This window comes from Thalassophryne amazonica, chromosome 9 (assembly GCF_902500255.1).
Source record: "Thalassophryne amazonica chromosome 9, fThaAma1.1, whole genome shotgun sequence".
NCBI lineage: Eukaryota > Metazoa > Chordata > Actinopteri > Batrachoidiformes > Batrachoididae > Thalassophryne > Thalassophryne amazonica.
This window is the reverse complement of record NC_047111.1, coordinates 43800483-43826990: the sequence shown is the minus strand read 5'-3', so window position 1 is coordinate 43826990 and position 26508 is coordinate 43800483. Positions and strand designations below refer to the sequence as shown.

At 41.7% G+C, this 26508-nt stretch overlaps 1 long non-coding RNA gene across 1 annotated transcript in view; it reads right to left on the bottom strand.

Moving 5' to 3' along the window:
* The window catches only part of LOC117517059, a 163991-nt gene that overhangs the window by 14715 nt on the left and 122768 nt on the right, over positions 1–26508 (bottom strand). The window contains exon 2 of the long non-coding RNA XR_004562632.1: positions 18890–19051. This is a non-coding gene — a long non-coding RNA (uncharacterized LOC117517059). The remainder of the gene's footprint in view (positions 1–18889; positions 19052–26508) is intronic.

Genomic DNA, 26508 nt, shown 5'->3' with positions numbered 1-26508 from the left:
AGTTGTTTGACAATAAAGGACTTTGTGTTCTAAAAAAAAAAACTTTGTGTTATCATTCATATTCTCTGAAAAATGGCCAAAAAAAAAAAAAAAAAAAAAAAAAAAATCTAAAATTCTGGCATAGTATGTAAATGCACAACTGTATATTGGGTATATTTGAATATTGCACTATATAAATATCAGGAAAAAAAAAACCTGTGCTCTATGACCAGACCTTAATCATCTCTGGTGCAGTTGCTTTCTGTATCTGCGCAATATACCAACACTGCACCTTGCCACACTTTATCTCAGGCCACTGGATGCACTGGTGTCCAGACTTTAAAAGTATTTAACAATGACAGCACTGGTTCTGAAAATGACAACTGTATTTGGCAGAATCTACCAGTGACAATTGTGCTGTGCCCTGCGGTGGATGTTAATGTTTGTGAAGTGTGGACTGCCCATTGATCAACCTGGGTGGCTGCTTATCAGGAACCAGGAGAGTTCTTCATCATGGTGGATGTGGCATCAGAGCATGCTCACTTGACCTAACTTGATAAATGAAGTCAATAATTAATTGCAGAGCCCACTTGCATAATCAACATAGTGCTTCTGCACTTAACAATCCCAGTGGACTGCTTTTGAAAAAAAAGAAAAAGAAAAAAAAACATATTGCTGTGGTTTTGAAGTCTCAGTCTGTTTCCGGTTGGGATAGTGTATTGGCATAGACAAACATGCTTCTGGTGGGGAGAATCCCCCCCCCCCCCCCCCCAATAACACTGTACTTGCCTTTCTCAGAGTTAAACATCTCTGGGTACCATTTAACACCAGTAAAATAACAAGGTTATGTCTTTTCAGAAAGAGAGATATATAGTAAAAATTTTGTCGCAATACATTTTCAAAGGCAGAGTAACTCAAAGCCAGCTGTGTGTTAGAATGTCTGTGTTGACATCTTCCTCACTGATATAGGCTGCAATGCAGGGCTCTTCATTTAAGCACCCATTAATTGTTAAGTGCTGACTTCCTCTTAATTCCAGTCAGCAACAAGACCATGCAAGACTGCGCTGTCTGCATGCCAACTATATTTGATAAATGACAACAGTAACAGATTCTGATATGAGGAGCATAATGATATGTTGGTCGTTAGAAGATCCTGCCTGTTTACAAAGGACAGACAGCCAGGGGAGGAAGAGGGAAATAAAACCAAATCCCTGTTTTTACATTTGTGTCTTCAAATTCATCATCTACAGTACATCTGGAAAGTATTTACACCACTTCATTTTTTCCACATTTTGTTACATTCCTTACTCCATAATCAAATAAAGTATTTTTTTTTTAACAGTTTATTCAAAAGGGCAACTCCATATTCAATTACAACATAAAATTAATACAACAAATCGAACAGAGTAAGTAAAAGGGGTATATCCTAAAATATATTTTACTTTATCTACAACTGGTAAAAAAAAAAAAAAAAGGAAAACACACAATTCCGGTGAGGAACCCTGACCAAGTATAATTATGCCCAACCAAATAATGACAGGAGTCCACCTATCCAAAAACAAATCCATATTCAAATGAAGCTTTGCCATAATTTTTTCCATTAGATATACATTTTTTAATCCGTCACACCATTGAGGGAGAGTGGGAGGTAGTGCTTTTAACCAAGATCTCGTTATCATTTTCTTTGCTACCAATAAACAAATGTGGAGCAACTGAACTTCCCTTTTTGTCAAACCACCCCTTGGGGTCAGCCCTATAATGTAATATTTTGGATCCAGTGGCAAATTAAAATTTAGGATGGCTCGGATCTCTGCCTGGATCCCTAGCCAATATGGTTTCAAGGCGGGGCAGTTCCAAAAAATATGCAAATAATCCCCAATTTGTTTGCAATCCCTCCAACACAGATTAGTTTTACTATTATCATTATTAAAAGTATTTGATGGTGTCCTAAAAAATCTTAACTTAATTTTCCAATTGAACTCCTTCCAAATTGGACTGCTAGTAATTTTATGGCCTCTTTCACACCCCTCTTCCCATTCTTCATCCTCAATAATTGTGTTTGCCTCTAACTCCCACTTCCCCTTCACTTCCAGTGAGTTATCAGACAGTTGAGAATGTAAATATTTATACATGCTCGATTATTTTAACTTTACTTTTTTCTTCAATCACCTTAATTAATATTTGTTCAATTGGTGTAGGCAGTTGTTTCAAAGCGTCCCATTCTGCACGACACTAAATAGTCTCGTAATTGTAAATATCGAAAAAACCCATCAGAACCTAAACCAAATTTGTCCTGCAACTATTTAAAAGATTTTAATATCCCTCCATCAAACATCTGATGGATAGTTATCAAACCCCTTTCCGCCCACCCCTTAAATCCAGAGTCTAATTTATTAGGTAAAAAATCAGCAATCTTAGTGATTTTAAGTGCCCGTGAGGTTGTTAAAGGTGCATTGATTTTCTTCCTCACCTGTGTCCATACTCGTGTACACACAATCCACTCATTTTTTTTATTTTCAAATCTCTCCATTTCTTTTGTTCTAAAAAAGGTACGGTCTCTAATGAAACAATTTGGGAAGCATGGTTTTCTAGTTTTATCCAATGTGTTTCCTCATCCTGCAATACCCATTCTACTAACCCACGCATCTGTGCAGCCAAATAATACAATTTCAAATTGGGCAAACCAAGACCCCCATTTTTTTTTTTGGACTACATAATAGTTTCAGCCGAACTCAAGGTTTTTTCCTTTACCAAATGAATAAAGAAATCATTTTGTCCAACCTTTTAAAAGTAGAGGATGGAATCCAAATAGGGAGGGCCTGGAACAAATATAACAACCGAGGAAGGAGATTCATCCTAACTGTTTCTATTCTCCCGATTAGGGATAAGGGTAGAATTTCCCAGCGGACCAGGTCAGATTTTATTGACAAAAACAATTTCCCATAGTTTTCTGCATATAATTGTGAGGTTTGTGGTGTAACCATTAAATAAGGTATTATTTTATTTATTTTTTTTACACAAAAATCTACACATGACATCATGACAATGTGTGTGTGTGTGTGTGTGTGGGGGGGGGGGGGGTAGATTTTTGCACATTTATTAAAAAAGAAGAAAAAAAACCCCCTAAGAAATCACATGTCCATAAGTATTCACAGCTTTTGAAATGAAACTCATAATTGAGCTCATGTGCATCCTGCAATCAGGCCTATATGGGATAGTGGCCAGATGGAAGCCACTCCTTTGTAAGAGGCACATAGCAGCTGCCTGAACTGTACCAAAAGGCACCTGAAGGACTCTCAGACCATGAGAAGCAAAATTCTCTGCTCTGATGAGACAAAAATTGAACTCTTTGGTGTGAATGCCAGGAGTCATGTTTGGAGAAAACCAGGCACCATCCCTACAGTGAAGCATGGTGGTGGCAGCATCATGTTGTGGGGATGTTTTTCAGCAGCAGGAACTGGGAGACTAGTCAGGATTGAGGGAAAGATGAATGCAGCAATGTACAGAGACATCCTGGATGAAAACCTGCTCCAGAGCACTCTTGACCTCAGACTGGGGAGACGATTCATCTTTCAGCAGGACAATGACCCTAAGCTCACAGCCAAGATATCAAACGAGTGGCTTCAGGACAATTCTGTGAATAACCTTGAGTGGCCCAGCCAGAGCCCAGGCTTGAATCCAATTGAACATCTCTGGAGAGATCTGAAAATAGCTGTGCACCGACGCTCCCCATCCAACCTGATGGCGCTTGAGAGGTGCTGCAAAGAGTAATGGGCAAAACTGTCCAAAGATAGGAGTGCTAAGCTTGTGGCATCATATTCAAGAAGACTCAAGGCTGTAATTGCTGCCAAAGTTGCATCAATAAAAGTTCTGAACAAAGAGTGTGACTACTTATGCACCTGTGATTTCTTCTGTGCTTTTTTTTTTATTTGACTAAATTTGCAAAAAAAAGAAACTTTTTCCATGTCATTATGGGGTGTTGTGGGGATAATCTTGAGGGGAAAAAATGAGTTCATTCCATTTTGGAAGTGAAGGGCTGTGAATACTTTCAGACGCGCAGTGCATCGCATGGATTATTCCCTGAAGTGCGAGGTCTGTCAATAAAGTAACGGACCATTGGCTGGGAAAAAAAACTGGCTTACCTGGAGGGTTGGAAACCTAATCACCCTCGAAGTACTCTCCTTGGGACTCCACACACTTCTCCCAGCGGTGTCGCCACTGTTGGAAGCATTCCAAAAACGCCTTTTTCGGGATGGCGCGCAGCTCCGCCGTCGTCGCAGCCATGATGTCCTCTCTTGTCTCAAATCGGGTTCCTTTTAATGGTATTTTAAGTTTTGGGAAGAGCCAGAAGTCGCAAGGGGCCATGTCAGGGGAGTAAGGTGCCTGTTGAACCACCGGAGTCTGGTTTTTGGTCAAATAAGTCTGAATTAAATGAGAGGAATGAGCTGGCACGTTGTCGTGGTGGAGGCGCCAATTTCCTCTGGCCCACAACTCCGGTCTCTTGCGCCGCACACCATCACGTAGACGACGGAGGACATCCCTATAATACTCTTTTGTTATTGTTTGACCCTGTGGAGCGTACTCGTGGTGTACCACACCACAGGAGTAAAAAAAAACAGTCAGCATTACCTTTATCTTGCTGCGCACTTGGCGCGCCTTCTTCGGTCTTGGCGACGTGGAATGCTTCCACTGTGACGACTGGAATTTCGTTTCCGGATCGTACCCATACACCCAGGACTCATCTCCGGTGATTATAGTGTCCATAAAGCTGGGATCAGTGTGAATGGAGTCCAGCATGTCCTGTGAGACTTCAACACGATGTTGCTTTTGCTCCGCCGTCAGCAACTTTGGCACGAACTTCGCCGCCACTCGTTTCATGACCAGATCTTCCGTCACGATGGAATGTGCCGAAGTCCTGTTAATGTCCACTTCCTCTGCAATTTCTCGGACAGTCACACGACGATCCCGCATAACCACAGCGTGCACTTTAGAAACGATCTCGTCATTTCGGCTCGTTGATGGCCGTCCTCCACCGTTACGCGCCCGTCTTTAAACCGGTTGTACCACTCCTTAATCCGTGTGATGCTCATGGCTTCATCTCCAAAAGCCGTGTGGATTTTCCGAATACTTTCTGCCTGGCTGTTGCCAAGTTTCTGGCAGAACTTAATGCAGTAGCGCTGCTCCAAGCGTTCGGCCATTTTCTCTCAGGAAAAAATCCGACGAGGGGGGTGGAGCGCTCCTCCCACAAGCCGTGCTCACAGGCGAATGACGTCACCGACAGGCATGGAAAAACTCACGCATGCGCATGAGGGTTCAACCTTGTGTGATGCAATCGCACGTGATTCAAATCCATATAATTAAAAAAAAAAATAAAATGGTCCGTTAATTTATTGACAGACCTCGTATATTGCTTTGGAAGAGGGGCCTGTTATCTCAAATCATCAGTGCAGCAACAATCTTCTTCATGAGCTTATTGAACAGAGAAAAAAGAAAAACAAAAAACAAACAAACAAGAAACATTGCCAGTTTTTCTAAGTGGCAATATCTTCACTTCAGATGGCTGGCTTTGATGAATCAGAAGCAGAACGAATGCCTGGCACAACTCCACATTACATGGAGAATGGACAGGGGTGGTTTTGAACTTGGGCCTTTTGGCTTTGGAAGCTGGCGTGCAAACTGCTTTACCACCATGCCAGTCCTGCAGAGGTGATCTTTTGCGTTGTAAAGTTTGGTACCTGATGTATGACCTCTGAAATTGGAGATACTCTTTCAGGTTTAGATTATGTATTTTCATTGGCTTTAATTCCCAAGTTATTAGTTTGATATTTTTGTTAAACCCCATAAGTTAAAGCTGAACATCAAATCTACAAGCAGATCTTCATTTCAGGTTTACTCCATTACAGTGGTGTATGGGAAAGAGGAGGGTGTCACTATCCACATACTTATGAACCTGACTACCCATGTGTTCTGTCTGCGCAAACAGTTTTCTAAAAATGTGACGTAACTTTCTGCTACCTGCATTTAAGTAAATAAAGCTTTGTCACCAGGATCTAGAATGACAATACGCACACAAATGGGAATTCTATGGCTGCAAATAGGAGTTTAAACAAATGTGGCAGATGCCATAATGGAGTCATGTTCTCACTGCTTAACTACTCATTTGCCAGCTTTTTTTTGCTCCTCCTTCAATAGCTTCCAACAATGCCTTTGCTATCAATATGTGTTCATCACATCACTGGTTTTCCTCTTTCAAAATTTTACCATTATCACCAGTATGAAATAAGCACCATCCCTGCTACATCATAAACTCACCTTCAATACCATTAAAATGTGCACAGCATTGTAATTACATGTCATAAGGATATGGAGAAATTCTGTATCTTAACTGGTGGATGGATGGGTGCAGACAAACAGGATGATGATACATTGATTTGTAGTGCTATTTTGAGGGAAATTGTTTGTCAACCTGTTGTGACCTATTGGTGTTCTTGCAACAATTTCTGCCTTAATGACATACACTAAAGTAAAGGGTTATTACACCCAAGCGTATGATAAAGGAGTCATTTACTTTGTGTCAGCTGGCAGAAATCCTTCAATAATTTCAGACAAATGACTTTGGACATGATCGGGTGTAACGGTGATCATAAAAACATTAAAGTATTTTGGCGAAGACGGAGTTAGACATGTTCCGGAATTGTTAATTCAAGAACACAAAAAGAGAGTTCCATGGGGTAACATTTATGATGTTTCCACGTCATTTGCAGTTTTAAAAAGATTTTGAATCATTAAACAAACTGAAAAAAATATGGTATTTAGCATCACTGTAAACCCTGTTCTGTCATAAGTAAGTAAGTAATGTTCATTTATATAGGTCCTTTCACAGACAAGGGAAGTCACTAGGTGCTTCACAAATGGCACACATAGATAAAAATTCTGAGAAAATTACAATGTACATCACAATAAAATAGCACTAAGACACAGTGGTCATACAACAGCCTTCTCACTACTAAGGTTCGAATGCCAGGAGAAACAGATGGGTTTTAAGTCTGCTCTTAAAAACATCAACAGAGTCCAGTGAATGAAGAGACAAAGGGAGATCATTCCAGAGCCCCGGCACAACGGCCTGGAAAGAGCAATCTCCTCGGGCCTTAAAGTGGGGATGAGGGACCCTCATAAGGTTCTGATCTACTGAACTGGCTCCGAGCGGGAGTGTAGGGACATAACAGGTCTCTAATGTAGGAGGGAGCCTGGCCATGCAAAGCTCTAAAAGTCAACACCAGGATTTTAAAATGGAAATGAAATGACACTGGGAGCCAATGAAGAGACTTTAAAATAGGAGAAATATGAGTCCTTCTGCTTGAGCGAGACAGCAGCCTTGCTGCAGAATTTTGGACCTGTTGCAGACGGGACAGCTCTTTTTTGTTTAGACAGGAAAACAAACTGTTGCAGTAGTCCAAACGAAAAGACACAAACGCATGAATAATCAACTCAAGATCATCTTTTGAAACAATTGATCTGAGTTTGGAAAGCTTCCTCAGCTGGCAGAAACAGTTTTTGGTTAGCTGCTTGGAATAATACTCAAATGACATTTCTTTATCAAAGATAACACCTAGGTTTCTCAGGATAGATTTTGCAGATGAGCTCAAAAGACCTAAATACTGTTTAATCCCCGGAATGACATCATCAGGGGCAACCACCAGCACCTCGGTTTTATCCAAATTTAACTGCAGGGAATTTGCGCCAAGCCATTAATTTATTTTCTCAAGACAGTTCAGCAGAGAGTCCAATTTCTGGATCTCAGAGGCTGTAAATGAGCAGTAAATTTGGATGTCATCAGCAAATAAATGATAAGAAACATCAACAGTCTCCTGGGTAATCTTTCCCAAGGGGAAAACAGAGCAAAAACAAAATTGGGCCCAAAACAGAACCCTGTGGAACACCACACATCAAACTGGCAGAGTCAGAAATGATCTGATTTGCAGTGACACTATAAACCACGCTAGAATGGTCCCTGACAAACCCGACCGAATTGCATAGTCTTGTTTGCAGGATTTTATGATCAACAGTGTCAAATGCGGAGGAGAGATCTAATAGGATCCGCAGAGATCAAAATATCACTAGATACTTTGAGTAGGCTGGTTTCAGTAGAGTGATGCCTGCGGAAACCGTACTGATAGGTGTCAAACATGTTGGAAATCACTGAGAAAGAAATTAACTGAACATAAACCACTTTCTTCAAGACTTTGGACAGAAATGGAAGTTTGGAGAGAGGTCGGAAGTTTTACAGATCAGAAGGTTCCAGATTAGACTTTTTGAGAAGTGGTTCCATAAACGCATGTTTAAAAGAGCTGGAGAATACACCAGAAGACAGGAAGACATTTATCAACTTGGTAACCCAGGGGCCGATGACAAATGCATTAACAAAGAGTCTACATCGTACCACATCAGAAAGACATACAGAGGGCTTCATCCGGGTTATCAAAGCTGAGATATCAGCCTGTGTTACAGGATTAAAAAAGGACTATGTACAAGGAGCAGGCTCAACAACATCAGGGACACAGTACATGTGCAATGGGAGATTAGCTTTGATGTCCTGAATTTTGCAGACAAAAAACTTAAGGAAACCATTGCTGTCAGCTTTGCAGGATACAGGTGTTAATGGAGCAAAAGGACACACAATAGAGCTGACAGTGTCAAACAGCACCTGTTTTTTTTTTTTTTTTCTTATTTAAAATGGTAAGCTGATGAAAATAGTCAGATCTGGCATTTTTTATCATTTCATTTAAAGAGGACATAAGTTCCCTGAGGTGTAACCTATGGACCTCAAGTTTAGAAGACTTCCACAAACGCTCAGTTTTCCAACATAGTCGCTTCAAATCTCAGATACAGTCATGAAGCCAAGGACTTATGTTCTTCTTAGTCACCAAATTAGATTTAAAAGGTGCAACCTCATCCAAAATGGATTCGCAATGACAGTCTAGCATTAGGGCTCTCCAATTGGTTCAAAATGCTGCAGCCAGACTTTTGACATGAAGCAGAAAGTTCGACCACATTACACCCATTTTGGCATCTCTTCACTTGCTTCCTGTCTCAGTGAGATCAGATTTTAAGGTTCTGCTACTAACCTATAAAATTATTCATGGACTGGCACCTCCCTACCTAGCTGACCTAATTAAACCTTACGTACAGCCCGGCTTTGCGTTCTCAGGGTGCAGGACTACTTTGTGTCCCTAGGGTGAATAAGAAGTCTGCGGGTCACAGAGCTTTCTCTTATCGTGCCCCTGTTCTGTGGAATGATCTCCCTGCATCAATAAAACAATCAGATTCTGTGGAGACTTTCAAGTCCAGACTTAAGGCGCACTTCTTTTCCCTTTCATATGGCTAGCATACTGGTACAGTTTTGTTTTATGCTTTTTACTCTTTTAATTCATGTTATTAGTAACTGAAGTGGGCCACGGCCTCAAATTTACCTAAATTCTGGGGTCTTTCAGTGAAGCTTAGGGTTAGCAGCCGGCGATCACCTTAGTATTTCTTCTGTTTTTCTTGTTGATTAATGCTGGCAAATTATACAGTATTTTTTGTCTTTCTGATGCCTGATTCTGTTTTTTCTCTGTTTAAGGTGCAGCTCCATCCAGAGATGGGAGTTGTATTTCTGTTGCGACCCTCCTGTCCTGTGCACCAACAGCATTTCTTGTATATTCGTCCGTGAATTGTTCTGTGAATTGTTTCTGTAAATTATGTTGTAGCATGGCCCAAGCAGAGGGTCACCCCTTTGAGTCTGGTCTGCTTGAGGTTTCTTCCTCAGAGGGAGTTTTTCCTTACCACTGTTGCTCTGGGGGTTGGTAAGGTTAGACCTTACCTGTGTGAAGCGCCTTGAGGCAACTCTGTTGTGATTTGGTGCTATATAAAGGAAAATAAATTGAAATTGAAATTGACTGTTGAAAGTGTGAAGAAGGCTGTCCACATTATGCCACTCCATGAGCAGCTTAGAGTCAAACCTGGCTGAGAAACTAGCTGCAGTGTTCTCAGTGATGATGCGCCTCTGAGACCTATCCTTAGATCGCACAGGCTCAGGAGTGAAAGAAAAATCAAATAAAACACACCAATGGTCTCTCATGTGAACATCCTCTATACAGAGATTGGCAACATTAAGGCCAAGAGAGAAAACCAAGTCAAGAGTGTAACCTTTCTGATGTGTGGGACCAGAAACATACTGCTCAAAATTAAAAGTCTCAGTCAGTGTTAAAAGTTCTGTTATCAACATGAATATTAAAATCATCAATAATTAAAACATTTTCCAACTTTATTATTGGTGATAAAAAGTCACCAAAGTCCTTTAAAAAGACAGCAGCGTGGCCAGGTGGGTGATAAATCAGCACGCAATAAAAGTCAGCAGAACCAACTTTAAACACCTGCGATTCAAAGGAGGGAAAGGTTTGAGCGTTCATCACTTTGCAAGTGAAGCTGTTTCTGAAGACCACCGCAAGACCTCCTCCTCGATGAGAGGGGTGGGGCATCCCAAAAACGGGGCATCCATCAGGACAGAGTTCATTTAAATGAATAAACTCCTCTTCTCTCTGCCATGTCTCCGCAAGGAACAAAAAATCCAAGTTACACCTGATAAAAAGTTCATTCAGGGAAAAAGATTTGTTTGCAATTGAGCAGACATTCAACAGTCCCATCTGAGACGAGGGTGACGTCACAGTCTTCATATCGGCCGGGCACAGTGGGATTGGATGAAGGCACGCCATGCGGCTATGTGGTCTCCAGTCGCATCCGGAAGCCACACACCAGCCGACAGGTGCAGACACTGGAAGACACGAAGGCGACACTCTCCAGCGGTCCCAACTCCAGCGTCCGACCGGCTCCAGAACACAGGCAGGACTCCAGCAGAGGGCGATGAGGATGCACTGACACCACAGCGCGCCTTGAGGAGAGGAATCGCCCATAAACACCGGTGATCCAGCATGGCGGTCCGCAGATGCAAAGCCCGTCTGCGCCTCACCTGGACGCCGGACCGAACGCCTCGCTTCATCTGCCTCTTCCTCCTACCCAAAGTTCGAAACAGCAGCAAGCACTCGAGTGAGTGTGGTGAAAAGATAAACGGTGGAGGAAAAGTTTGACTGTACTTTCCCCAGTCACTAAAAAAGGACTCCATTGACTCTTTCATGGCAAAAAGAGAGCCACGATCATAACTCCGGAGAGCAGAGACGTGACCATAAGATACGTGAACTGTTATGACCACATTCATTAATAAAAACAAACAATAACAATCTACAAAAGAGGACGAGAGCACTGGCAGTGCCAAACACAGGCGTCATCTTGTCACCCATCTAATCACACAGTTCACCTGTGACGGTTTGATGATCAATAGGCTCTGTGTGATTGTCACAGATGCCAGATGACTCATAAAACAGTCATCTGGCAGAATAAGTGGCACAGAGTGGTGCAAATGACTTTGGCGCATGTCCAAATTATTTTTGCTGCTGAGATTGAATACAAGCGGGGAGCAAAGCTGGGCACAAAGGGGTTGGATTTACAGTGTGCATTCAGCATGGCTGTGTTGTATATCAACCCATGGCATGTGTTGTGAAAGTGTAGGAACACAGACCCACAACAGGGGGCGCAAATGAACGGACAATGGAGAAGGTGACTAACAAGGTTTTACTGTTGTGAAACGTGCACAACTAATACAACAATTGACAATGTGGAGGTAAGCCGAATTCCACTGGTGTCGTGTGGGCAGGCTCGAAGGTAGGAGACGTCCGTCCAAGTCGAACCGGAACCACCCGGGTTTCCTCTGCCACCGAACCCTGGAAGTACTGGAACCGCCAAGTCCCGAATTCCCAGGTGGCCACTGCCTCCGCTCGTCGGATCCGGTACTGCTGGCAAGAAAACAGTAGACACACAGGTGTGGGTGCGGCTGCACCCAGTAACACAGAGGAGGGGAGAAGTCGCCTCCACCTCACGTCACAATGCTGCAGGAAGGTGAGTACTTATCTGAAGCTACGGCTTCTTGTAAACAGCTGTCCTGCAATGCTCAACAAGATAGACAATATAATAATGTACGAAGTACAGCAGAGAACGTTACCTTTATCTTAAGGCGATATCTCGGCACTGAGGTGGAGACGCCGTCCTACTGATATACCTCCGTGCTGAGTGGAACAGCTGTGTCCAGTGATGGGTGACAGCTGTCACCCAGGCTGCTCCCATAAGGTGGCAGCGCCCTCTGGTGCCTGGAGCCCGCACTCCAGGCAGGGCGCCCTCTGGTGGTGGTGGGCCAGCAGTACCTCCTCTTCAGCGGCCCACACAACAGCATGTGTCATTCACATTAAACTGGAGTACGCCATACATGCAATGCTGTATTATTGAGAATATAGATGCAAATGAAACATTTTCTGGTGAATTAATGGATTAGCTCCAACCTGTTTGAACACACTGTTCAACAGTGGCCACCGAAGTTCCCTGAGGTGAAGCAGTAAGGTGTTGTTCCGTGAATGTTTAAATTCATTTCATTTATTGCTTGTGTTTGGTTCATTTTCATAGTGTATGTTACAGCATATACATATGTACACTGCAAAATACAGTGCATCCAGAAAGTCTTCACAACACTTCACTTTTTCCACATTTTGCTATGTTACAACCTTATGCCAAAATGGAGTAAATTTATGGAATATCTGGAATATGATGGCACAAGCTCAGAACCCCTATCTTTGGGTAGTTTTGTCCATTCCTCTTAGCAGCACCTCTCAAGCTCCATCAGGTTGGATGGGGAGCGTCAGTGCACAGCCATTTTCAGATCTCTCCAGAGATGTTCAATCGGATTCAGGTCTGGGCTCTGGCTGGGCAACTCAAGGACATTCACAGAGATGTCCTGAAGCCACTTCTTTCATATCTTGGCTGTGTGCTTAGAGTCATTGTCCTGCTGAAAGATGAACCACTGCCCCACTTTGAGGTCAAGAGTGCTCTGGAGCAGATTTTCATCTAGGACGTCTCTGCGCATTGCTGCATTCATTCAGTCATTCATTGCTGCATTCATTTTTCTCTCAATCCTGACTAGTCTCCCAGTTCCTTCCACTGAAAAGCATCGTCATAGCAGGATGCTGCCACCACCATGCTTCACATTGTCATTATGGGATATTGTGTACAGAAATTTGAGAAAAAAAAAATCATCCATTCTGAAATAAGGCTATTACATAAAGTAGTTAACAAAATCAAGTATGATGAATACTTTCTGGATGCACTGTACAAGGTCTGTCCAAAAAGTATCGTACCTTTTTAATTTTTTGCAAAAACCATATGGATTTCAATCACATGTGATTGCATCAGCCAAGCTTGAACCTTCGTGCGCATGCGTGAGTTTTTTCACGCCTCTCGGTTGCGTCATGCAGGCTTTGTGTGAGCAGTGGTCCACCCCTCTCGTCGGATTTTTATTGCGAATAAATGTCTGAACGATTTGGAGCTTTGCTGCATCAAATTTTTCCAGAAACTGTGAGAGACCTCCAGCTGGACACCATTTGGAAAATTTAGATGGCTTTCAGCGATGATTTTATGGGGATTACACAGATTAAGGAGTGCTCCAGCTGGTTTAAAGACCGCCCACAGCGTCTGAGAGCGCGGCGCGCTCCGAGCGCTGAAACAACCAGATCATTTCCAACGTGAAGGCTTTGTTGATCCGGGACATCGTCTAACTTTCACAAAAAAGGCAGAATGCGTGGACATCAGCATTTTTTCGGCACATTCATGACAAAAACTCCTGTAACAGTGGAATGTGCCATTCATTTCTAAACTGGACGCTGTCTTGATCCGGTATGTTGTCTGACTAGCACAGGAATTGCGGAAGACGTGGACATCAGCACTTTTTCGGCACATTGAGACAGACGTGCGGAGGAACTCTGCGCGTCGCGGCAGAGCCGCATGGCGCAAAGCACCGCCGTGATGAAGCCTCACAGGACATGTTGGGGCATGTCCAGCTCATGCACAATTTCTCGGGTACTCACATGACTGAAAAGCAACCGGAAGCCGTCTGAAAGCCACCTGAAAGCCGTCCTGTAAGACCAACATGGAGGTGGTTTTGTCCCGCGCCATGAGCGGCATGGTGGCGCAATCCTCCGCTTCTCTTTCCATGAAAAAAACTCCTGTAACAGTAGAATGTGCCGAAAAAGTGCTGATGTCCACGCCTTCTGCCTTTTTTGTGAAAGTTAGACGACGTCCCGGATCAACAAAGCCTTCACGTTGGAAATGATCTGGTTGTTTGAGCAGGGTTTGAGCTTGTCGATCGGTGCTTGGAGCGCGCCGCGCTTTCAGACGCTGTGGGCGGTCTTTAAACTGGCTGGAGCACTCCTTAATCTGTGTAATCCCCATAAAATCGTCCCTGAAAGCCATCTGAATTTTCCGAATGGTGTCCACCTGGAGGTCTCTCACAGTTTCTGGAAAAATTTGATTCAGCAAAGCTCCAAATTGTTCAGACATTTATTAACAATAAAAATCCGACGAGAGGGGTGGACCACTGCTCACACAAACCCTGCTCACAGGTGAATGATGCAATCGACAGGCGTGAAAAAACTCACGCATGCGCACGAAGGTTCAAGCTTGGCTGATGCAATCACACGATTCAAATCCATATGGTTTTTGCAAAAAATAAAAAGGTCCGATACTTTTTGGACAGACCTCGTATGCAGACATGAGATGGTGGGGCTTTTTTTTTGTTGTTTTTTTCTGTCAAGAGAGAACAGAACATTTGCAACCTCTGCTCACAGAAGTTGCCTGCCACATGTGCACTTTACTCAGGTGCAACAGCTTTGAACATGGCTGCATGTTAATATTGTCATAATATTTTTCATATGTTTATAAAGTAGATGTTGTTCTTGTGTATGACAGAGAGAAAAGAGGACACCCCAGTGTCATTGTTTACAATGCTGTCAAGCATGACTGTGACCCCCATCATCCCTTAGACACATTAGCTAAAAGAGACTGAGGCAAAGCAACCAGCAGCCAATCATTCTGAAGCAGAGTGAGGGTTTTACAAAAGACAAGTGGTTGCTATGCTGCTAGCTAGGCACACCCAAAATATATGAGAAGTAAATTTTTTTGCAACTGCTGAGCAATATGATGTATGTTGGTTCATTGTCATATGTATAGTTATTTAAAATAAGATTTGTGTTTAAAATGTAAAGCATCAAGCCTCAATTCTATTTCTTAGGAGATTTATAATGAAATGTTGGGACTCATTGACATGTTTATGTATATATTAACAGACATCAGTTTAATAAATTTCTTCATCCCTAATATGGGTTTTGTCACCTCCCCCCCCCCCCCCCCCAAAGAAAAAAAATCCATCTGTCATGCTCTAGTTTATTTTGAACTAAAACTGAATTTTGTAATGGGGAGCACAACAAAAATAGTAAGAATAGCTGTCTCTGTCTTCAGCAAAATCTTTTTTTTTTCTGTACTCCAAAGCTGTTAATCCCATAGAGAGATGTACCATTTTTTTTGTTTTTGTTTTTTTTGCAATGGGTCAGCATAAGCTTATCAAATTCTCTGCTGGTCTGCTGTCACATTATGGTGAAGGACTTTCAAATTTAAATCCTCCCATATAGTGACGACATTACAAAGTAAAGAAGCTATCCTTCAGCTTACAAGCTTAGGGGCTATCCTTTGTTTGTTTGTTGGTTTGTTTCAAGATCACAGCAGCAAAAAGAAACAAAAAAGAAAAAAAAAAAGCTATTCATTTTGTTGCAAAGAAGGTAAGCTTTTTGTTAATATGTTCCAATTTTGCTTAAAAAAAACAGTTATAAATTATTTCAAACAGGATTTATGGGCTGCTGTGCCCATTTTTGTGCCATTTTAATTTTAGGGGATTAACTCTGAGCCAAACTACTTTTAATTTACAAAGTAAATCCCCATTGAGGCATAACTGTTCAACAATTAGGTGTTGTGCATACGAGGTCTATTAGATAAGAAACCAACACTTTTATTTTTTTTAACTATATGGATTTGAATGATGTGCGATTACACCAATCATGCTTGAACCCTCGTGCGCATGCGTGGGTTTTTTCACGCGTCGGTGACGTCATTTCCCTGTGGGCAGGCCTTGAGTGAGATGTGGTCCCGCCCTCTCGGCTGAATTCCTTTGTTTCACACGCTGCTCGAGACGGCGCGCGTTGCTTTATCAAAATTTTTTCTGGACCTGTGAGGAATATCCGAGTGGACACTATTCGAGAAATTCAGCTGGTTTTCGGTGAAAAGTTTAACGGCTGATGAGAGATTATGGGGTGTTTCTGTCGCTGTAAGGACTTCCCACGGAGCGGGACGTCGCGCAGCACTTCCAGGCGCCGTCGTTGGCCTGTTTCGACCTGAAAACATCCTAATTTAAGGCTTAATTCACCCAGGACGTCGTGAGAGAACAGAGAAGATTCAGAAGAGGCCAGCATGAGGACTTTATGCGGACATTCCACTGTTTAAGGACATTTTTTAATGAAAGACGTGCGCGGAAACGACTCGGCGAATCTGTGTACGCCGCGACAGGAAAAACACCTCCGTGTTGAAAACCATTTGTAAAATTCAGGCGGCTTTTGATGACTTTCAACAAGTGAGTAACTGAGAAATTGTTTAACAGCTTGGGCATGTTCCAACTTGCCCGTTAAGGTTTCCAACACGGAGGTGTTTTTCCTGTCGCGACCCCCCGCGGTCGGGTCCAGCCCGACATGCGACTCTGCCCGCATGTTCTTTCATTACAAAATGTCCGTTAACAATGGAATGTCCGAATAAACTCCTCATGCCGACTTCTTCTGAAAGTTCTCTGTTCTCTGACGACTTCCTGGGTCAACAGAGCCTGAAATGTGGAAGTTTTCAACTTGAAACGGCGAGACGCTGCCGCCTTGAAGCGCAGATTGCCGTCAGGCGCCGTGGGCTGTCCTTAAGGCGACACTACCAGACCAAAATCTCTCATAAGCCGTTAAAATTTTTACCGAAAACCAGCTGAATTTATCGAATGGTGTCCACGCAGTTGTGCCTTACAGTTTTGAAAAAATTTTGATCAAACAAAGCAGCAGTCTCTGAGCCATTCCTAAACAATGAAAAAAATCGACGAAAGGGTGGGCGACTCCTCACTCAAAGACTGCCCACAGGCGAATGACGTAACCGACAGGCGTGAAAAAATGCTCGCATGCCCACGAGGGTTCAAGCATGTCTGATGTAATCACACGTGATTCAAATCCATATGGTTTTTGAAAGAAATAATAAGGTCGGATACTTTTCTAATAGACCTCGTATAAGTCTTATTCATTTTAGTCCAAGTTGTCATTATCCTACTTTGGCTGCAGTTTAACATTCCTGTATCTGCCCTGCAGGTGATGCCGTTTTAAAACAGCAAACACTAAAGTGTTGTGTATTCTGAATACACATTGTACACATGTTGGAGACTCTGTAGGTAGTCAAGATGAGTGCCAGAAAGCTACAACTTTTCATCTCTACTTTTCACCTTGTACTTTATTGTTTTGTTTTTTCAAAAGATTCTGTTGTACTTCGGTTTGCATATTTTATATCGCTTTGTATAGATTTTAGTCAGGAAAAAAGGAAACCTGGCACCACTTTTTTTCTCTCCCATAGGCTTCCTGAATATGTCCTGCATAATTATGCAAACTCACGGTATGATGCACCCTGAGGTTGACTTTAAGCTTTGGCACCATTTGATAGCTTTTTAAGTTCCAGTTCTGGCCAGATAAAGGGGCACGGAAAGAAGAGACTTGGAAATTGTTTTTGCATGAGGGGATTTCAGGGGACAGAACCACCAGGCGGAATGACATTCCACAATCCGGTGCCAACTTGGCAAAGCCTGAAGAGAGTCAAACTTAAAACAAACCAGCGGGCATACATGCTTTATTTCACAGAGAACTGAGACAACTGCAGGGCTGTGTGTTTGCTGTATGTGTCTGTGTTGTTGCATGTCTTTTGAAAACCTGTTAGTGTTTTAATTCTGTTGTACAAAGAACAGTTTGCAATGGGCTGATTTTTGCTGGTAAGGATGGGTTTGTCTCTGCCTCTTTTTAAAAGCATAAATACAGGACTTTATGGGTATTTTACTGATTATACCATATGTTAAGATTCCCCTTTGAAGGGACCTTCTTTTCATATAATGATGATGTATTGCATATCGAAATGTTCAGAACAGTATTAGCTTTCTGAATGTGAGACATATTTATTTGTAACACTGGGCAAATGCATGCTGTATTAATTGAAATATTATGAAATGTTGACCAAGGAAAGTGTCACTGGGGCTGTGAGAGTTTCTAACATATAAATCTTTTTTATGCCTTGGATGCAAAAACCCAGTCAGAATCCAGATATCACAAGCGATACCTAGCAGGGTAATATATTTTATGATCTTCACTGAGATTTGCGTGTTTATTTTCCCATATTTGTATTTTACTCTACCTGTAATGTGAGTATGTCACAACTTGGGGGTGTACAGATAGAAAGGAGACAGGTTGAATGGGTGTGTCCTAACTAGATCCCTGCTACCTAGGGAGAGAGTGACCCTTCTTCCATCTCTTTTACCTGCTCTGGTCTCATGTGGTGAGTTGTTGGTTTTATTTTATTTAAATTATTTATTTTAGGGAATTTTTGTTTTTTTGTTAATTTATTGTGTTGCCTTATGGTTAAATGGGGTATTTTTTTTGGTGTGTAAATAGACATTGGAAAGTGACGCCTTTTTTTTTTTTTTTTGGTAGGTTTGTTACCAGGTCTACACATTTTAAAATTCAACTTTTATTGCTCTATCAAATGTTATATTTTATATTGACACCTTTTACCTGTGCTAGCCACATGTGCCATGTGAATGGACACTTGAAAATGATGAATACAGCAACCACATGGCAAGAGAGTGTATGAAGGTGTGGAGTATATTTACCAAGAGATGTGATGCGTGGGAGGATACATGCAAAAAACTGGGTCCATCCTCACTCCCTCGCCTGCTGCTCTTGTGTCTTTCAGCCAGGCAGCAGCCTGTTGACCCCAGCAGAGCGACTACAGCCACAACCCAAATGCTCAGACTCCCCATGAGTATTTCCACCTGCGTCCAAAAGTAAAAACACAGAACATTACAACTATTCAACTGTATTAATCTCATGTCATTGGAAATGACTGTTAAAACTAGACCTTGTATGGCCATTTAACAAAAACACACCATTCATTCACTGTATTAAACTGTGGTTTTAAAACCACCCTCTTTAACACCTTAAAAAAATAAATACTTTATGAAACTTATTAAACACATTATCAAGATTATAGCAAATAATAAAATAATCATTCAAAAATACACTCAAGAATGAGTTAATCGACACCGCTGCTTGACACAAGGAGAATTACAGTCGGGTAGATACATATATAGACATGGACACAAATTTTGCACATCGTTTATCTATTGACACTATGTAATGCTGAAAAAAAAGTTTGGATTCTTCTGATGAGTTACAATACTAACACGGGACAGATGAAATGGCTGAATGCTTAAATGAATTTGGTGAGTTTATCTCTAACTTGTCAACTAGTGCAGATAACATTCTGATTATTAGTGACTTCAGCATTCATATAAATAAGCCTTCTGATCCCCTCTACAAATCATTTATGGAAATTATGGATGCATTAGGATTCCAGCAATACATTCGGGATTCGATGCACATTAGTGGAAATACCCTGGATTTGGTTCTCGCATATAGTATTGTTGTCACAAATACTAACATCATGCCTTTTGCATCAGTGGTCTGTGATCACTCATTTATTCGGTTTAGAGTTTTGCTGCCATGTTTAGTGGAACAACAAGCTTAGTTCTCATTGCGGTGACACATCAACTCCTCAACTACAACTGAACTCGAAGCTAGAGTACCTGATATCTTAGCTTCATGTTTGGAAAGTGCCTAATCAGTAGACAGTCTTGTGGACAGTTTAAACTCAGTGCTCAAAACTACACTCGACATGATTGTGCCACCTTAATTAAAACCATGCCCCCCAAAAACACAGCCACCCTGGTTCAAGGACTACTCGCATGACCTCAGACATAAAGCTAGGGGTCTAGAACGAAAATGGCATAATTGAAAATTAGAAGTATTCCACCTCGCGTGGCGTGAATATATCTTAGACTATAAGCATCCACTACGAACTACAAAACGGCCTATTACATTGATTTGATCAACAAAAACAAGCATAAGATAGATAGATAAATTTATTGTCATTACAGCAAGTGCAATGACATTTCTTCCCACCCAATCACCTCAATCAAAAATGCAATTAATCCACAATTATTACAAGTTGAACGTAATAATGGCACACATCAGAATTAGAACACCTTTACATATACATTTGATTGTTTGTGTATGCTAAACTTTAAGACAGTCTGTCATCCGAATTGAGGCAATGTGAATGTGTGTGTGTGTGTGTGTGGGGGGGGGGGGGCTGCAACAATGTCCCACGCAGCCGTGAGCTCGGGATGGAGCGGCGGGGGGGTCGTGTGTCATGAGTGCAGATGAGAAGAATTTGTACCAGTCAGATGAGTTTGTATCAGTTTCATAATGTCTGGAGTTGCCCTGACAACATCAGACTGACTGTCAGGGAGGGCAGAAGATAAGGGGGCAGCCAAAAGGTTCACCAAGGCCATAGAAATTCTTCAGGAGGAAAACAGCGGGGTGTTTTGACCTTCGGAGGCTAGTAAGCCTGCAATGTTTAGGGTTGAGCAGAGAAAACACATTTGCAGCTCCTCTGACCAACCAAATCAAATTCATGACTATTCCCTGGTCTCCGACATCTTCCTTTGCAAGGTATACATTTGCTCCGAGATGTTATCCAACTTACGTTCGAGTTCAAGGGTTAACGCAGTCTGATAATGTATCGCCTTGCCCAACTCAATCATGACAGACAGGTGAGGGTCATGGTTCCGGTAGCAGCGTCTTGCCAATTCTCTGGTAGGTCAGGGCAGCACATAAACCAATAAGTACCAGTCCTATCATGATAAAACCTATTATAAATAAATCTTCAACATCCTCCACAGAGAGTGGTACCAAGCACGCAACACACCATTTCTCCCAGGTGTTGAGAACACAGCCTGCAGGGTAGGTTCCATCTGGGCACCCAGAGTCCCACAGCCCTGATTTTCTTGTTGAAAAAATGGTGTCAATAGCGCTCAGAGATCAGCTTATCAATTCCATGGTTAATCCAACAACATCCAATAACTCAAAGTTCTTGTTTGACACGGTGGCAACACTTATTCATGGACCTGTAAGTCGCTCTACTTTTACAACACAAGATTTCTTGGATTACTTTGAGAAGAAAATAGATGACATTAGGTTAAACATATCCCAGCATGCCTTAACCCAGCCATTACACCCTGATATTGAAGTGGGTGCCATCACTGAGGTATTACCTAGAGTTACAGAATTTGAAGGTTTCTCACTTGGCGTGCTGACGAAACTCGTAACGTCTACAAAAAGTACAACCTGTTTATTTGATCCTATACCAATAAAATTGTTTAAGGACCTGTGGCCCATTCTTGGGCTGACTATGCTGGAAATGATTAATCTCTCATTACCCTCTGGATCTGTTCCTAAATGTTTCAAGTCTGCAGTAATTAAACCATTACTTAAGAAATCTAATCTTGACCCTAGTATACTGAAAATCTATAGGCCGATATCATTTTTGCTCTAAAATTCTGGAAAAAGGTGGTTTCACAACACCTTGTGGACCACCTTATTGAGAATAATCTTATTGAGCCACTGCAATCTGCTTTTAGAAAATATCATTCCACAGAGACTGCTCTCACTAAAGTGGGGAATGATCTGCTTGTAATGGATTCAGACACCACTACGGTTCTGGTGCTATTAGATCTTAGTGCTGTGTTTGATACCATGGATCATCATATTCTACTCGACAGGCTGCAGAATCATGTTAGGATTAGTGGGAATGCCCTTGCATGGCTGACATCATACCTGACAAAGTGAGGAACCTTGGGCTAATTTTTGATGTCCTTTGACCTCCACATTAGAGATATTACGAGGACTGCTTTCTTTCATCTGCAAAATATAGCAAAGATTTGTCCCATTCCTTCTATGGCTGACAATGAGACCCTGATTCATGCATTTGTTTCTTCTGGAATGGAAAACTGCAATGTTCTATTTTCTGGTTTACCGCAGTCCAGCATTAGGGGTCTCCAATTGGTTCAAAATGCTGCTGCCAGACTTTTGACAGGAAGCAGAAATTTGACCACATTACACCCATTTTGGCATCTCTTCACTGGCTTCCTATCCCTGTGAGATCAGATTTTAAGGTTCTGTTACTAACCTACAAAATTCACAGACTAGCACCTCCCTACTTTGCTGACCTACTTAAACCCTATGTACCGGCCTGGGTTCTGCATTGTCAGGGTGCAGAACTGCATTGTTTCCCTAGGGTGAATAAAAGTCTGGTTCACAGAGCTTGTTGTTCTCTTGTTGTGCACCTGCTTTGTGGAATGATTTCCCTACGTCAGTATAACAGATTCTGTAGAGACTTTCAAGTCCAGACTTAAGACGCACTTATTTTCTCTTGTGTAGGGCTCGCATACGGGCATAATATGTTACTATGCTTTCTATCCTTTTAAATTCATTTTATTAATTATCAGAGCGGGCCACAGCCTCAGTTTTATCAAGCTTTAGTCAAGTTTAGGGCTAGTGGCCGGCAATCACCTTTGTATGTCTTCTGTTTTTCTTGTTGCTTAATGCTGACAAAGTATACTACATTTGTTGTCTTTCTGCTGCCTGATTGTTTTTTCTCTGTTTAAGGTGTGGCTTCATCCAAAGATGGGAGTGGGTGTCTTCTTATGCAGATCTCCTGTCCAGTGCACCAGCATGGACTCCCAAAATTTCCCCAGGTTTCCTGTATATTCATACTGTCAACTGTGTCAGTAGCATGGCCCAAACAGAGGGTCACCCCTTTGAGTCTGGTCTGCTTGTATTCCTTGGGTGTTTCCACATTATTAGGTAAAAGGTAAAAGCCAAGGCCATCAAGAATACTCTATTAAATACACATTTTCCAAGATATCTCTGCAACCAGTAGTGCAATAAAAGTAATCCAAAGATTATATCAACCAGATACTCATTTGTCATTATGTAAAATTTTTGGGGGAAGGGGGGCATATTTATTATCTGCATGTGCAAAATATACATTGCTCACCAGCTGTCACGCAGAGTAACCCCGTCCCAATTATTCTTAACTTGTTGGCTTAAAATATCTTAAACTTGGTATATTAAACTTGGGTTGATAAGGTTAGACTTCATCCTTAAGCACCTTTTGGTGACTTATGCTGTGATTTGGCACCATATAAATAAACTGAATTGAAACTGATGAGTTACTGTGTGTCGCACCTGTACAACTGTCATGAAGTGAGGAAACTAGCTATAGAGACCACATTTCTTGTTTGTTTTATTTATTTATTTATTTATTTATTTTAACCAGGCTGCAAGCACATTAATTTCTGCTGTGAATTTGGGGATTTTAACATGGGGGTCTATGGTGAATAACTCACTTTTGGAGCAGTCTCAAGTAGCTATTCAAAGGAACTGTAACTTTTACCACTTCAATATTTCCCTCATGTAATAGGGCCAGATGTTATTTCTGAAATGCAGGGACTGTTATAACTACATCTATTGAAAGAATGACTGCACTACATGCTGAGAAAAATACCTGTCATGTTGTTCACACATGCACGGAAACACTGGCACACATGAACACATGCAGACAGATGTACACAGAGTATAAAACTACTCTGTAAATATCAAAGCCTGCACTGATGAGGATAATTATCTGTCTTACAAAGGACACATGAAATATTTTGATGCCTGCAAACAGCTGTGAAGTTGCAAATGGTTTGAGTGTGGCATGGTAGATGAAATCAAACTGAGAAGATCAATTTCACTTGTGAAAAACAAAAAAAACTACCAAGAATTATTGACTGACACACTCTGTTGTGATGGCACATAAAGAACTCCCAATTACTGCACTGTCAAATGAGTGTAACTATTTGTAAATGTGCTGTTGAGCTCATGTGGAGAAGATGGCATTTTTAGATCTGTGTATTAAATATATAAATATATATATATAAATATATATAAATTAAACTGCTCTAAGATGAAGAACATAAACCCAAGTGTGAAAACAATAGTTTCAGATTGTCATGTCAGTCGATTAAATTTGCTCTGAAGAGGCAAGTTCTATGTAACCTCCTGGACAACATTAAAGTAGCACGACTGATTTATTCCATAGGGTAGCCTGCCAAATCTTGGTGAGCTTATCAATAGTTGTGTTATTTATGCAGAATCAGCAATAGACACACTCATGGAGATGATTACTATGCCCTCTTTCTACCATCAGACTTAACCCTCTGGGATCCAGGGGTATTTTTCAAAATTTTACCATAGTTTTAGTCATTCTAATTTATATATATATATATACACGAGGTCTATTAGAAAAGTATCCGACCTTATTATTTTTTTCAAAAATCATATGGATTTGAGTCACGTGTGATTGCGTCAGACAAGCTTGAACCCTCGTGCGCATGTGTGAGTTTTTCCACGCCTGTCAGTTGCGTCATTCGCCTGTGAGCAGGCTTTGAGTGAGGAGTGGTCCAGCCCCCTCGTTGTCGTTTCATTGTCAGGAAATGGCGGAATGATTTGGGCTTTTTTTCCATCAGAATTTTTTCAGAAACTGTTAGAGACTGGCAGCTGGAAACTATTAGAAAAATTTATCTGGCTTTCAGTGAAAATGTTACGGGCTTGGTAGAGAATAAGGAGTGTTACTGTCACTTTAAGGATGGCCCCCAGCAGCTGTGGGGCGCGCCGCGCTCCGAAGCCGCCATCGACAGGCTGAACGATCATTTCATTTCTAAACGGATGGCTGTCTGGATCCGTGACCATTGTGTGCCATTTTTCTGGTTATCACAAGAGCTGGACATCAACCATTTTCCGGCAGATTTCACTTTTAACAAGAGATTTTGTCATGGAAAGCCGAGCGGAGGCTTCGCGCGTCACGATGGATTCGCTACTGGAGCGAGACAAAACCACCTCCGTTTTGGTCTCACAGGACGGCTTTGAGATGGCGTTCAGACAGCTATCGGTGGTTTTTCCATCGAGTGATTATCCGAGAAATTGTGGATGTGCCTGGACATGCCAGAACATGTCCTGTGAGGCTTCATCACGGCGTTGCTTTGTGCCATGCGGCACCGCCGTGACGCGCGAAGCCTCCGCTCCTCTTTCCATGACAAAAACTCCTGTAACAGTGGAATGTGCCATTCATTTCCAAACTGGACATGTTTTTAACTGGTGTGTTTTATCCGGGACGTCGTCTGACTAGCACAGGAATTGTGAAAAGACGTGGACATCAGCACTTTTTCGGCACATTGAGACAGATGTGCAGAGGAATTCCGCTCACAGGCGAATGACACAACCGACAGGCGTGGAAAAACTCACGCATGCGCACGAGGGTTCAAGCTTGTCTGACGCAATCACACGTGATTCAAATCCATATGGTTTTTGAAAAAAATAATAAGGTCGGATACTTTTCTAATAGACCTCGTATATATATATATATATATATATATATATATATATATATATATATATATATATATATATATATATATATATATCTGTGTGTGTGTGTATAATGCCCATGTGTTGCATATCAAAATGTACAGTCTCAGCTTTTAGGATATGTGTCACATGTTGGTTGAGAACAGAGTGTAAAAATATTTTGGCTCTAAATCTGAAAAAATGAAATGCATTTTTTGAAAGTTCTTCAAATCTTTATTGAAAATACACCATTATTTATGTGGATGAACTGTGTTAGTGCTAGAAATAGATTAATCAAAGACTTAGGCTCACAAAAGTAGTGCAATATATAAAGAAAATTGTGTGTTTGCGGCTACTCCAGTTTGCTCAGGCTTACCACAGCAGATAGACTACAGATCTGCACTGGGATTTTACACTGGATGCCCTCCCTGACGCAACTCCAGATTTACCTGGAGAAGCACATACACCCCCTGGTATTCTGAATAGATCTCCCATCCAAGTACTAACTAGTACCCACTCTGCTTAGTTTCTGATGTATATTAATTAGGGCTGGGCAAGTTAATGCATCATTATTGCGTTAATTAATTTAATGTGTTAACACCGACAATTTTTTTCAGTCACACGTTAATGCAGGTTTTTTTTTTTTTTTTGCAAGTCTGTCACTGACTGCTGTCGCGGACATGGAAGTTTTACATGGCCATTTTAATTTTAAAGTGGTTCCAGATGGCGTAGTTAACAGAACCGAAGCCGCTAAAGTTCTCCTGAGTGTGCCCCGCACCGAGCGCTGGATGAAAAGTTCTCCTACAGCTGTTAAAGTTCTCCTTGCAGAGAGCTGCGCATCGAGCCCTGCAGAATAGGGGAGAGTGGGACCAGCTTCCCTCGGAAGATTTTAAAATTTATAACCCTCTGAAACACTATTGCCTGCATTTTGAGCACC